Source organism: Cryptomeria japonica, unplaced genomic scaffold, assembly GCF_030272615.1.
Source record: "Cryptomeria japonica unplaced genomic scaffold, Sugi_1.0 HiC_scaffold_254, whole genome shotgun sequence".
Classification (NCBI taxonomy): domain Eukaryota; kingdom Viridiplantae; phylum Streptophyta; class Pinopsida; order Cupressales; family Cupressaceae; genus Cryptomeria; species Cryptomeria japonica.
The window spans coordinates 105,001-116,390 of record NW_026729076.1 but is presented as its reverse complement, the minus strand read 5'-3'; the positions used below and the strand labels follow the sequence as shown (position 1 = coordinate 116,390).

The 11,390-nt window shown below is 58.9% G+C and overlaps 1 non-coding gene across 1 annotated transcript; it reads right to left on the bottom strand.

Moving 5' to 3' along the window:
• Positions 1–353: 353 nt before the first annotated feature.
• On the bottom strand, positions 354–472 carry LOC131869606 (5S ribosomal RNA). The gene has a single exon (XR_009367988.1). It is a non-coding gene; the product is annotated as a 5S ribosomal RNA (ribosomal RNA).
• Between the last annotated feature and the right edge of the window lie 10,918 nt (positions 473–11,390).

Genomic DNA, 11,390 nt, shown 5'->3' with positions numbered 1-11,390 from the left:
CCGCCCAGCTTCGCTCACCTGTCCCGGGCGTCTGGTGCGGAACCTTAGAGTAAGAAACATCACCGTGCACCTTGGCCAACGTGCGCGACTCGACCGAGCGCGCACTGGCCGAGGTGCACACCGATTTCACCTGGGTGCGCGCGCAGCACCTCGGGCGCACCGGGGTGCGCGCACAACGCCCGGGTTGCACCGTGGCCTGTGTGCTCGGGGTGCCTCGGGTGCGCGCTCGGTGTCGCCCCCGCGCGCGCGGTAGTGCGGGCAGCGCACCCCGGCCCGGCCCGGCCCCGACGAGAACGCAAACGGGCAAAAGGTTTATTCAAATAGCATTGCGACGCCCGGCGAAAAACTAAAAAAGGGTGCAACACCGGGACTTCCCGGGAGGTCACCCATCCCAGTACTACTCCGGCCCAAGCGCGCTTAACTGCGGAGTTCTGATGGGATCCGGTGCACTAATGCTGGTATGATCGCACCCGTTATGAGCTTGTCGCAGTGTGTACTTAGCAAACCGCGACCCACGTGCGAATCCACCCCGGCCACCCACCCCCGTCGAGGTGCACACCCTCCCTCGCGAAGTGCGCCCCGTTCGCCAAGTGTGAGCCCTGCCCGGGTGCGCGCACCTTGCTAGGGCGTCGGGTGTGCACCCGGCCCGGCCTACGTGCGTGCACCTGGAGGGGGCGTCGTGTGCGTGCAGTGTCCCGTCTGCAACGCGGTGCCCACACACCACCTCGGGCGCAACGACCTGCGCTCACATGTGGGCCGAGTGCACCTTGGTGCATGTTCGGGGCGCCTCGGGTGCACGCTCGATCTTGCCCCGGTGCACCAAGGCGCTCGGTTTGCCCCGGGTGCGCACTTGGTGCAAGGTGGGCACCCAAAATAGGGATCAAGCACCAAAACACAAGTTTCGGGATGCAAAATGGGACCCAAGGACCACAAATGCGTTCCAAGACCCATGATGGGTCCACGAGAACAAAAATGTGTTCCGAGACTTAATAAACAAATATTGGGTTTTAGGAGAAGAAACATGCTCTGATGCCCAAAACGAGAATCGACCCCGAAAAGGCCACAGGCCAAAAGTGGGATGCGAGACAAAAAAAAATGGGACCCGAGGACCAAAATTGGGTTCCCAGGTCGAAGACAGGGCAACCGGACAAGAAACGACCTCTAAGGCTCGAAATGAGTCCCGACGACTAAAACTTGACAAGAAGCACCCATCAGGCACCCAACTCGACACCCATGGGATGCCGACCCACCCGGGCTTCCACCTAGCACACCTTGGCACCCACCCACCCTCGCACCCAACCTCGCACCCAACTTAGCACCTTTGAACCCACATTGGCACTCACCCTGACCCTGGCACCTTGGAACCCACATTGGCACTCACCTTGACCCTGGCACCCACCTTTGCACTCACCTTGGGACCCACCCTGGCTCCCACCTCGGCACCCACCCAGACACCCACCTTGGTTCCTTGGCACCCACCTTGGATCCTTGGCACCCACCCCGACACCCACCTTGGCACGCAACTTGGCTACTTGCCACCCACCTTGGCTCCTTGACGCCCACCCCGACAACCACCCCGTGACCTACCCTGGCTAGGGTTGGTGCACACCCACCCTGGTGCCCACCTTGGCACCCACCCTATGACCCACCTTGGCACGCACCTTAGTACCCACCCCGTTACCCACCCTAGGACCCACCCCGTGACCCACCTTGGCCAGGGTGGGTGCACCCACCCTGGTGCCCACCTTGGCACCCACCCATCCTAGCACCCAGCCTGTGACCGGGCTTGGAACCCAACCTTGCACCCGCACCCGTCTTGGCCAGTGTGGGTGCGCACCCATCCTGGCACCCACGTTGTGACACACCCTTTAACCCACGCACCCTAGCACCCACGTTGGCACCCACCTTGGAACCCAACCTAGCAACTTGGCACCCACCCCGTGACCCACCTTGGCATCCACCATAGCAGTCGCCGACTTGGCACCCACCTCGGCACCCACCTTGACACTTGTGGACCCACCTTGCCACTCACCCTAGCATCGACCCATCCTAGCACCCACCCTGGCACCTTTGCACCCTAGCACTCACCCATCCTAGCACCTAACCTGTGACCCACCTTGACACTCACCCTCGCACCCACCTTGGAACCCAACCTAGCACCCACCCACCCTGACACCAACCCTAGCACCTACCCACCCTTGCACCCACCCTGTGACCCATCTTGGCACCCACCCATCCTACCACTCAACCTATCACCCACCTTCTCACCCACCTTGGCATCCACCTTAGCACCCACCCACACTGGCACCTTGGCACCCACCTCGGGCAAGGTGGGTGCACACCCACCCTGGCACCCAATTTAGAACCCACCGAGCATGTTACCCACCTTGGCACCCACATTGCAGCCCACCCTAGTACCCACCCTATGACCCACATTGGCATCCACACCCTAGCACCCAGGCACCTCGACACCCGCCTTGACACCCACCCTAGCACTGAACCTGTGACCCACCTTGGAACTCACCCTAGAACCCACCCACCCTGTGAACCACCTTGGCATCCACCTTAGCACCCACCCACCTTGGCACCCACTCTAGCACTCACCCATCCTAACACCCAACTTGTTACCCACCTTGGCACCCGCCCTCGCGTCCACCTTGAAACCCACCCTAGCACCCACCCACGCAGGAGCCCACCTTGGCACCCAACCTAACACCCACGCATCCTGGCACCCAACTTGTGACCCACCTTGGAACCCACCCTAGTACCCACCTTTGAACCCACTATATCACCAACCCACCTTGGCACCCACCCTATGACCCTCTTTGGAATCCACCCTAGCACGCACCCACCCTGGCACCCACCATGGAGCGCACCCTAGCACCCACCCACCTCGGCACGCACCTCAACACCCACCTTGGTGTGCGCACTGCGCCAACCTCTCAAAGACCCTATGTGGTGCGCTCCAAAGTGTACACCTTTGGTGCGCTCCAAGGTGCGCACCTTTGGTGCACACCGAGGTGCACACCAAAGTGTGCACCGAGGTGAGCACCAAAGTGCACTCCAGGGTGCACACCAAGGCGTGCACCTTTGGTGCGGTCAATGCAAACGAATTCGGAAGTTGGGGTCGATGTCCTAATCGCTGCTGCAGACTACACGTATGAGAATCGGACAAATAGCTTTATATAGGGGAGGTGTTGCGTTTGATGGGTCGACTCCCCTGGTTGTGTGCACTGCACCAACTTCAAAGACCCTGTCTTGTTTAAGAAGTCAAAAGTTGGGGTGGATGTCCTAATCATTGCTGCAGTCTACGCATGTATGAGAATCAGACAAATAGCTTATATAGGGGAGGTGTTGCATTCGGTGGGTTGACTCCCCTGGTTGTGCGCACTGCGCCAACCTCAAAGACCCCGCATAGCAGAAGAAGTCGGAAGTCGGATTTTGGTGAGCACCAAGGCGTGCACCTTTGGTGCGGTCAACGCAGACGAATTCAGAAGTTGGGGTGGATGTCCTAATCGTTGTTGCAGGCTACACATGTATGAGAATCAGACAAATAGCTTATATAGGGGAGGTGTTGGGTTTGATGGGTCAACTCCCTTGGTTGTGCGCATTACGCCAACCTCAAAGACCTTGTTTTCGTTAAGAAGTCAAAAGTTGGGGTCAATGTCCTAATGGCTCCTGCAGGCTACACATGTATGAGAATCGGACAAATAGCTTATATAGGGGAGGTGTTGGGTTTGATGGGTCGACTCCCCTGGTTGTGCGCATTACGTCAACCTCAAAGACCTTGTTTTCGTTAAGAAGTCAAAAGTTGGGGTCGATGTCCTAATTGCTCCTGTAGACTACACATGTATGAGAATCAGACAAATAGCTTATATAGGGGAGGTGTTGGGTTTGATGGGTTGACTCCCCTAGTTGTTCGCATTACACCAACCTCAAAGACCTTGTTTTCGTTTAGAAGCCGAAAGTTGGGGTCGATGTCCTAATTGCTCCTGCAGGCTACGCATGTATGAGAATCAGACAAATAGCTTATATAGGGGAGGTGTTGGGTTTGATGGGTCGACTCCCCTGGTTGTGCGCATTGCGCCAACCTCAAAGACCCTGCATTGCGGATGAAGTCGAAAGTCAGAGTTTGGTGTGCTACAAGGTGTGGTCGAAGGTGCTCACCTAGGTGTGCACCTTTGGAGCACAGGAAAAGTGCCCTCCAAAAGTGCGCACCTTTGGAGTGCACAAAAGTGCCCTCCAAAAGTGCGCACCTTTGGAGCGCAGAAAAGTGCCCTCCAAAAAGTGCCCTCCAAAAGTGCGCACCTTTGGAGCGCAGAAAAGTGCCCTCCAAAAGTGCGCACCTTTGGAGCGCAGAAAAGTGCCCTCCAAAAAGTGCCCTCCAAAAGTGCGCACCTTTGGAGCGCAGAAAAGTGCCCTCCAAAAGTGCGCACCTTTGGAGCGCAGAAAAGTGCCCTCCAAAAAGTGCCCTCCAAAAGTGCGCACCTTTGGAGCGCAGAAAAGTGCCCTCCAAAAAGTGCCCTCCAAAAGTGCGCACCTTTGGAGCGCAGAAAAGTGCCCTCCAAAAAGTGCCCTCCAAAAGTGCGCACCTTTGGAGCGCAGAAAAGTGCCCTCCAAAAGTGCGCACCTTTGGAGCGCAGAAAAGTGCCCTCCAAAAAGTGCCCTCCAAAAGTGCGCACCTTTGGAGCGCAGAAAAGTGCCCTCCAAAAGTGCGCACCTTTGGAGCGCACAAAAGTGCCCTCCAAAAGTGCGCACTTTTGGTGCGCACCAAGGCGCTGGTTCGGTCGTTGCAGGCGAGTTCGGAAGTTGGGGTCGATGTCCTGAGCGGAGGTGCAAACTACACAGGTGTCGGAATCGGACAAATAGCTTATATAGGGGAGGTGTATGCTTCGATGGGTCGACTCCCCAGGTTGAGCGCACCGCGCCAACCTCAAAGACCCTACGGTATGGATGAAGTCGGAAGTTGGGTCCGATGACCAATTCGATTAGTAGGTATGCTCATGAGGTCGGAATTTGGGTCCGATGACCTGCCATGTGCAGGAAGGCGAATGTTGACACTGTGCGTTGCAAGGTGCACACCAAGGCGCTGGTGCGGTCTTTTTAGTCGAGTTCGGAAGTTGGGGTCGATGTCCTGATCGGAGGTGCAAGCTACACAGGTGTGGGAATCGGACAAATAGCTTATATAGGGGAGGTGTATGCTTCGTTGGGTCGACTCCCCGGGTTGAGCGCACCGCGCCAACCTCAAAGACCCTACGGTATGGATGAAGTCGGAAGTTGGGTCCGATGACCGATTCGATATGTAGGCATACTCGCGAGGTCGGAATTTGGGTCCGATGACCTGCCACGTGCAGGAAGGCGAATGTTGGCACTGTGCGTTGCAAGGTGCGCACCAAGGCGCTGGTTCGGTCGTTGGAGGCGAGTTCGGAAGTTGGGGTCGATGTCTTGATCGGAGGTGCAAACTACACAGGTGTGGGAATCGGACAAATAGCTTATATAGGGGAGGTGTATGCTTCGTTGGGTCGACTCCCCGGGTTGAGCGCACCGCGCCAACCTCAAAGACCCTACGGTATGGATGAAGTCGGAAGTTGGGTCCGATGACCGATTCGATATGTAGGCATACTCGCGAGGTCGGAATTTGGGTCCGATGACCTGCCATGTGCAGGAAGGCGAATGTTGGGACTGTGCGTCGCAAGGTGCGCACCAAGGCGCTGGTGCCGTCGTTGCAGTCGAGTTCGGAAGTTGGGGTCGATGTCCTGGTCAGAGGTGCAAACTACACAGGTGTGGGAATCGGACAAATAGCTTATATAGGGGAGGTGTATGCTTCGATGGGTCGACTCCCTGGGTTGAGCGCACCGCGCCAACCTCAAAGACCCTACAGTATGGATGAAGTCGGAAGTTGGGTCCGATGACCGATTCGATACGTAGGCATATTGGCGAGGTCTGAATTTGTGTCCGATGACCTGCCATGCGCAGGAAGGCGGAATTTGGGTCCGATGACCGAGTTGATGGCGTGCCATGCGCAGAAAGGCGGAATTTGGGTCCGATGACCGAGTTGATGTTGATGGCCCGCCATGCACAGGAAGGCGGAATTTGGGTCCGATGACCGATTTGAAGGCGTGCCATACGCAAAAAGGCGGAGTTTGGGTCCGATGACCGAGTTGATATTGATGGCCCGCCATGCGCAGGAAGGCGGAATTTGGGTCCGATGACCTGACATACGCATGGAGTCCGACTCGGGGGCCGATGTTCGATTCGATGACTTGCATTGTGGGTAAAGTCGGAAGTTGTGGTCTTTGACCCGATTCGATGACCAGACTTCGGCTGCTTGAGAATCGGACAAATAACTTATATAGGGGAGGTAGTGTTCTCGAGCATCCTCCCCCCGTGCCCGTTTATGTCGATTGATGCTGGTGCTCGACTGGTTGGAGCGCTCGGATGCAAAAATCTTGCACCAGGATTTATCGATTGTGATGGACACGGCAAGTCTCCTGATTGCTATGCAGGAGCTCATCGTGAATCTCTATGCGGCCTTGGTATGGACTCGACCTGCGGAATGGTTCGGCAATGGTAGTCGCTCCAACACGTCCTTGCAATGGCCACAGAGGTGATTCGACTAGAGCTCCAGTCTAGCTTTTGGGTTGCTTGGCGGACTGGTATAGCCGCGATCGAGTTCCGGCCATGAACGTTTTAGATAGCTCTTGGGCTTTCTGGGACGGAAGTCGGAAGTTTGGGCTGTTGTCCGATTTGATGACCATTCTTCGGATGTGTGAGAATCGGACAAATAACTTATATAGGGGACTGTGTTGTCTCACGCAGCCCCCTCCGTGCCCCTCTATCTCGACCGATGTTGGTGCTTGAAAGGGTTGGGATCGCTCGGATTTATAAACGTGCACCACCATTTGTCGAGTGTGAGGGACGCGGCAGGTCTCCTAAATGCTATGCGGGCGCTCTCTGAGAATCTCTATCCGGCCTCGACACAGACTAGTCTTGCTGAATGGTTTGGCACTGGTAGTCGATCCAACACGTCGTTGTTGTGGCCGCCTAGGCGATTCGATTCGAGCCCCCGTCTAGCTTTTGGGTTGCTTGGCGGATTTTGCCCTATCCGCAAGTGAGCTCGGTCCCTAAACGTTCGAGAAACCCGATTGCTATGCGCCGACTCTCTTTCTTGCGAGCCTCCATCTAGCTTTTGGGTCTCTACGGAACGGAAGTCGGAATCTGGGACCGTTGTTTGATTCGACGAGGCAGACTACGGTTGTGCGAGAATCGGACAAATAACTTATATAGGGGAGGTGTTGACTGGAGCATTCTCCCCCGTGCCCCTCTAACTCGACCAATGCTGGCGCTCGAACGGTGGTAGCGCTCGGATTTTCATTGAGCGCCAGCATTGGTCGATTTAGAGGGGCATGCGAGATTCCCGAATGCTATGCGAGGGCTCTAACGGAAATGTCTATTGGTTTCGGTATGGATGCAATTGCGAGTGGTTCGGCAAAGGTAGTCGTTCCGATGCGTCCATGTCGTGGCCAAATCGATAATTCGATTTGAGCCCTCGTATAGCATTTGGGTCTCTCGATGTGATTCCGCATTCCAGTCCCTTTGGGCACTGCTTGAGCCGCATCCCAGGGGGTTCCCTTCCCAATAATCTGCCTCGCAACCCGATTGCTATGCGGTGAGGCTCCTCGGCCGCCTCGGAACTATCTGTGTATCAGACGCATCGCGGGATAAGGGGTTGGCAACGGTAGTCGCCCCAAGCGCGTCCGATGCTTGGACCATTCCGAGGCGGCCCTGAAGCCTCTTCCGTCTAGCCGTTGGGTCCTTCTCGCCGCATCCCTCGCCTCGCACCCCGATTGCTATGCGGTGAGGCTCCTCGGCCGCCTCGGAACTATCTGTGTATCGGACGCGTCGCGGGATAAGGGGTTGTCACTGGTAGTCGCCCCAAGCGCGTCCGATGCTTGGACCATTCCGAGGCGGCCCTGAAGCCTCTTCCGTCTAGCCGTTGGGTCCTTCTCGCCGCATCCCTCGCCTCGCACCCCGATTGCTATGCGGTGAGGCTCCTCGGCCGCCTCGGAACTATCTGTGTATCGGACGCGTCGCGGGATAAGGGGTTGTCATTGGTAGTCGCCCCAAGCGCGTCCGATGCTTGGACCATTCCGAGGCGGCCCTGAAGCCTCTTCCGTCTAGCCGTTGGGTCCTTCTCGCCGCATCCCTCGCCTCGCACCCCGATTGCTATGCGGTGAGGCTCCTCGGCCGCCTCGGAACTATCTGTGTATCGGACGCGTCGCGGGATAAGGGGTTGTCACTGGTAGTCGCCCCAAGCGCGTCCGATGCTTGGACCATTCCGAGGCGGCCCCGAAGCCTCTTCCGTCTAGCCGTTGGGTCCTTCTCGCCGCATCCCTCGCCTCGCACCCCGATTGCTATGCGGTGAGGCTCCTCGGCCGCCTCGGAACTATCTGTGTATCGGACGCGTCGCGGGATAAGGGGTTGTCACTGGTAGTCGCCCCAAGCGCGTTCGATGCTTGGACCATTCCGAGGCGGCCCTGAAGCCTCTTCCGTCTAGCCGTTGGGTCCTTCTCGCCGCATCCCTCGCCTCGCACCCCGATTGCTATGCGGTGAGGCTCCTCGGCCGCCTTGGAACTATCTGTGTATCGGACGCGTCGCGGGATAAGGGGTTGTCACTGGTAGTCGCCCCAAGCGCGTCCGATGCTTAGACCATTCCGAGGCGGACCCGAAGCCTCTTCCGTCTAGCCGTTGGGTCCTTCTCGCCGCATCCTTCGCCTCGCACCCCGATTGCTATGCGGTGAGGCTCCTCGGCCGCCTCGGAACTATCTGTGTATCGGACGCGTCGCGGGATAAGGGGTTGTCACTGGTAGTCGCCCCAAGCGCGTCCGATGCTTGGACCATTCCGAGGCGGACCCGAAGCCTCTTCCGTCTAGCCGTTGGGTCCTTCTCGCCGCATCCCTCGCCTCGCACCCCGATTGCTATGCGGTGAGGCTCCTCGGCCGCCTTGGAACTATCTGTGTATCGGACGCGTCGCGGGATAAGGGGTTGTCACTGGTAGTCGCCCCAAGCGCGTCCGATGCTTGGACCATTCCGAGGCGGACCCGAAGCCTCTTCCGTCTAGCCGTTGGGTCCTTCTCGCCGCATCCCTCGCCTCGCACCCCGATTGCTATGCGGTGAGGCTCCTCGGCCGCCTCGGAACTATCTGTGTATCGGACGCGTCGCGGGATAAGGGGTTGTCACTGGTAGTCGCCCCAAGCGCGTCCGATGCTTGGACCATTCCGAGGCGGACCCGAAGCCTCTTCCGTCTAGCCGTTGGGTCCTTCTCGCCGCATCCCTCGCCTCGCACCCCGATTGCTATGCGGTGAGGCTCCTCGGCCGCCTTGGAACTATCTGTGTATCGGACGCGTCGCGGGATAAGGGGTTGTCACTGGTAGTCGCCCCAAGCGCGTCCGATGCTTGGACCATTCCGAGGCGGCCCCGAAGCCTCTTCCGTGTAGCCGTTGGGTCCTTCTCGCCGCATCCCTCGCCTCGCACCCCGATTGCTATGCGGTGAGGCTCCTCGGCCGCCTTGGAACTATCTGTGTATCGGACGCGTCGCGGGATAAGGGGTTGTCACTGGTAGTCGCCCCAAGCGCGTCCGATGCTTGGACCATTCCGAGGCGGACCTGAAGCCTCTTCCCTCTAGCCGTTGGGGCTTTCTCGCCGCATCCCTCGCCTCGCACCCTGATTGCTATGCTGTGAGGCTCCTCGGCCGCCTTGGAACTATCTGTGTATCGGACGCATCGCGGGATAAGGGGTTGGCAGTGGTAGTCGCCCCAAGCGCATCCGATGCTTGGACCATTCCGAGGCGGCCCTGCAGCCTCTTCCGTCTAGCCGTTGGGGCCATCTCGCCGCATCCCCCACCTCGCACCACGATTGCTATGCGGTGAGGCTCCTTGGCCGCCTCGGAACTATCTGTGTATCGGACGCATCGCGGGATAAGGGGTTGTCACTGGTAGTCGCCCCAAGCGCGTCCGATGCTTGGACTATTCCGAGGCGGCCCTGCAGCCTCTTCCGTCTAGCCGTTGGGGCCATCTCGCTGCATCCCCCACCTCCTCGGCCGCCTCGGAACTATCTGTGTATCGGACGCATCGCGGGATAAGGGGTTGGCAGTGGTAGTCGCCCCAAGCGCGTCCGATGCTTGGACTATTCCGAGGCAGCCCTGCAGCCTCTTCCGTCTAGCCTTTGGGGCCATCTCGCCGCATCCCTCGCCTCGCACCCCGATTGCTATGCGGTGAGGCTCCTCGGCCGCCTGGGAACTATCTTCGTATCGGACGCATCGCGGGATAAGGGGTTGTCACTGGTAGTCGCCCCAAGCGCGTCCGATGCTTGGACTATTCCGAGGCGGCCCTGTGGCCTCTTCCGTCTAGCCGTTGGGGCCATCTCGCCGCATCCCCCACCTCGCACCCCGATTGCTATGCGGTGAGGCTCTTCGGCCGCCTTGGAACTATCTTCGTATCGGACGCATCGCGGGATAAGGGGTTGTCACTGGTAGTGGCCCCAAGCGCGTCCGATGCTTGGACTATTCCGAGGCGGCCCTGCAGCCTCTTCCGTCTAGCCGTTGGGGCCATCTCGCCGCATCCCCCACCTCGCACCCCGATTGCTATGCGGTGAGGCTCCTCGGCCGCCTTGGAACTATCTTCGTATCGGACGCATCGCGGGATAAGGGGTTGTCACTGGTAGTCGCCCCAAGCGCGTCCGATGCTTGGACTATTCCGACGCGGCCCTGTGGCCTCTTCCGTCTAGCCGTTGGGGCCATCTCGCCGCATCCCCCACCTCGCACCCCGATTGCTATGCGGTGAGGCTCCTCGGCCGCCTTGGAACCATCTTCGTATCGGACGCATCGCGGGATAGGGGGCTGTCACTGGTAGTCGCCCCAAGCGTGTCCGATGCTTGGACCATTCCTAGGCGGCCCTGAAGCCTCTTCCGTCTAGCCGTTGGGGCCTTCCCGCCCCATCCCTCGCCTCGCACCCCCGATTGCTATGCGGTGAGGCTCCTCGGCCGCCTTGGAACCATCTGTGTATCGGACGCATCGCGGGATAAGGGGTTGGCACTGGCAGTCGCCCCAAGCGCGTCCGATGCTTGGACCATTCCGAGGTGGCCCTGAAGCCTCTTCCGTCTAGCCGTTGGGGCCTTCCCGCCCCATCCCTCGCCTCGCACCCCGATTGATATGCGGTGAGGCTCCTCGGCCGCCTTGGAACTATCTGTGTATCGGACGCATCGCGGGATAAGGGGTTGGCACTGGTAGTCGTCCCAATCGCATCCGATGCTTGGACCATTCCGAGGCGGCCCTGCAGCCTCTTCCGTTTAGCCGTCGGGGCCTTCCCGCCGCATCCCTCGCCTCGCATCCC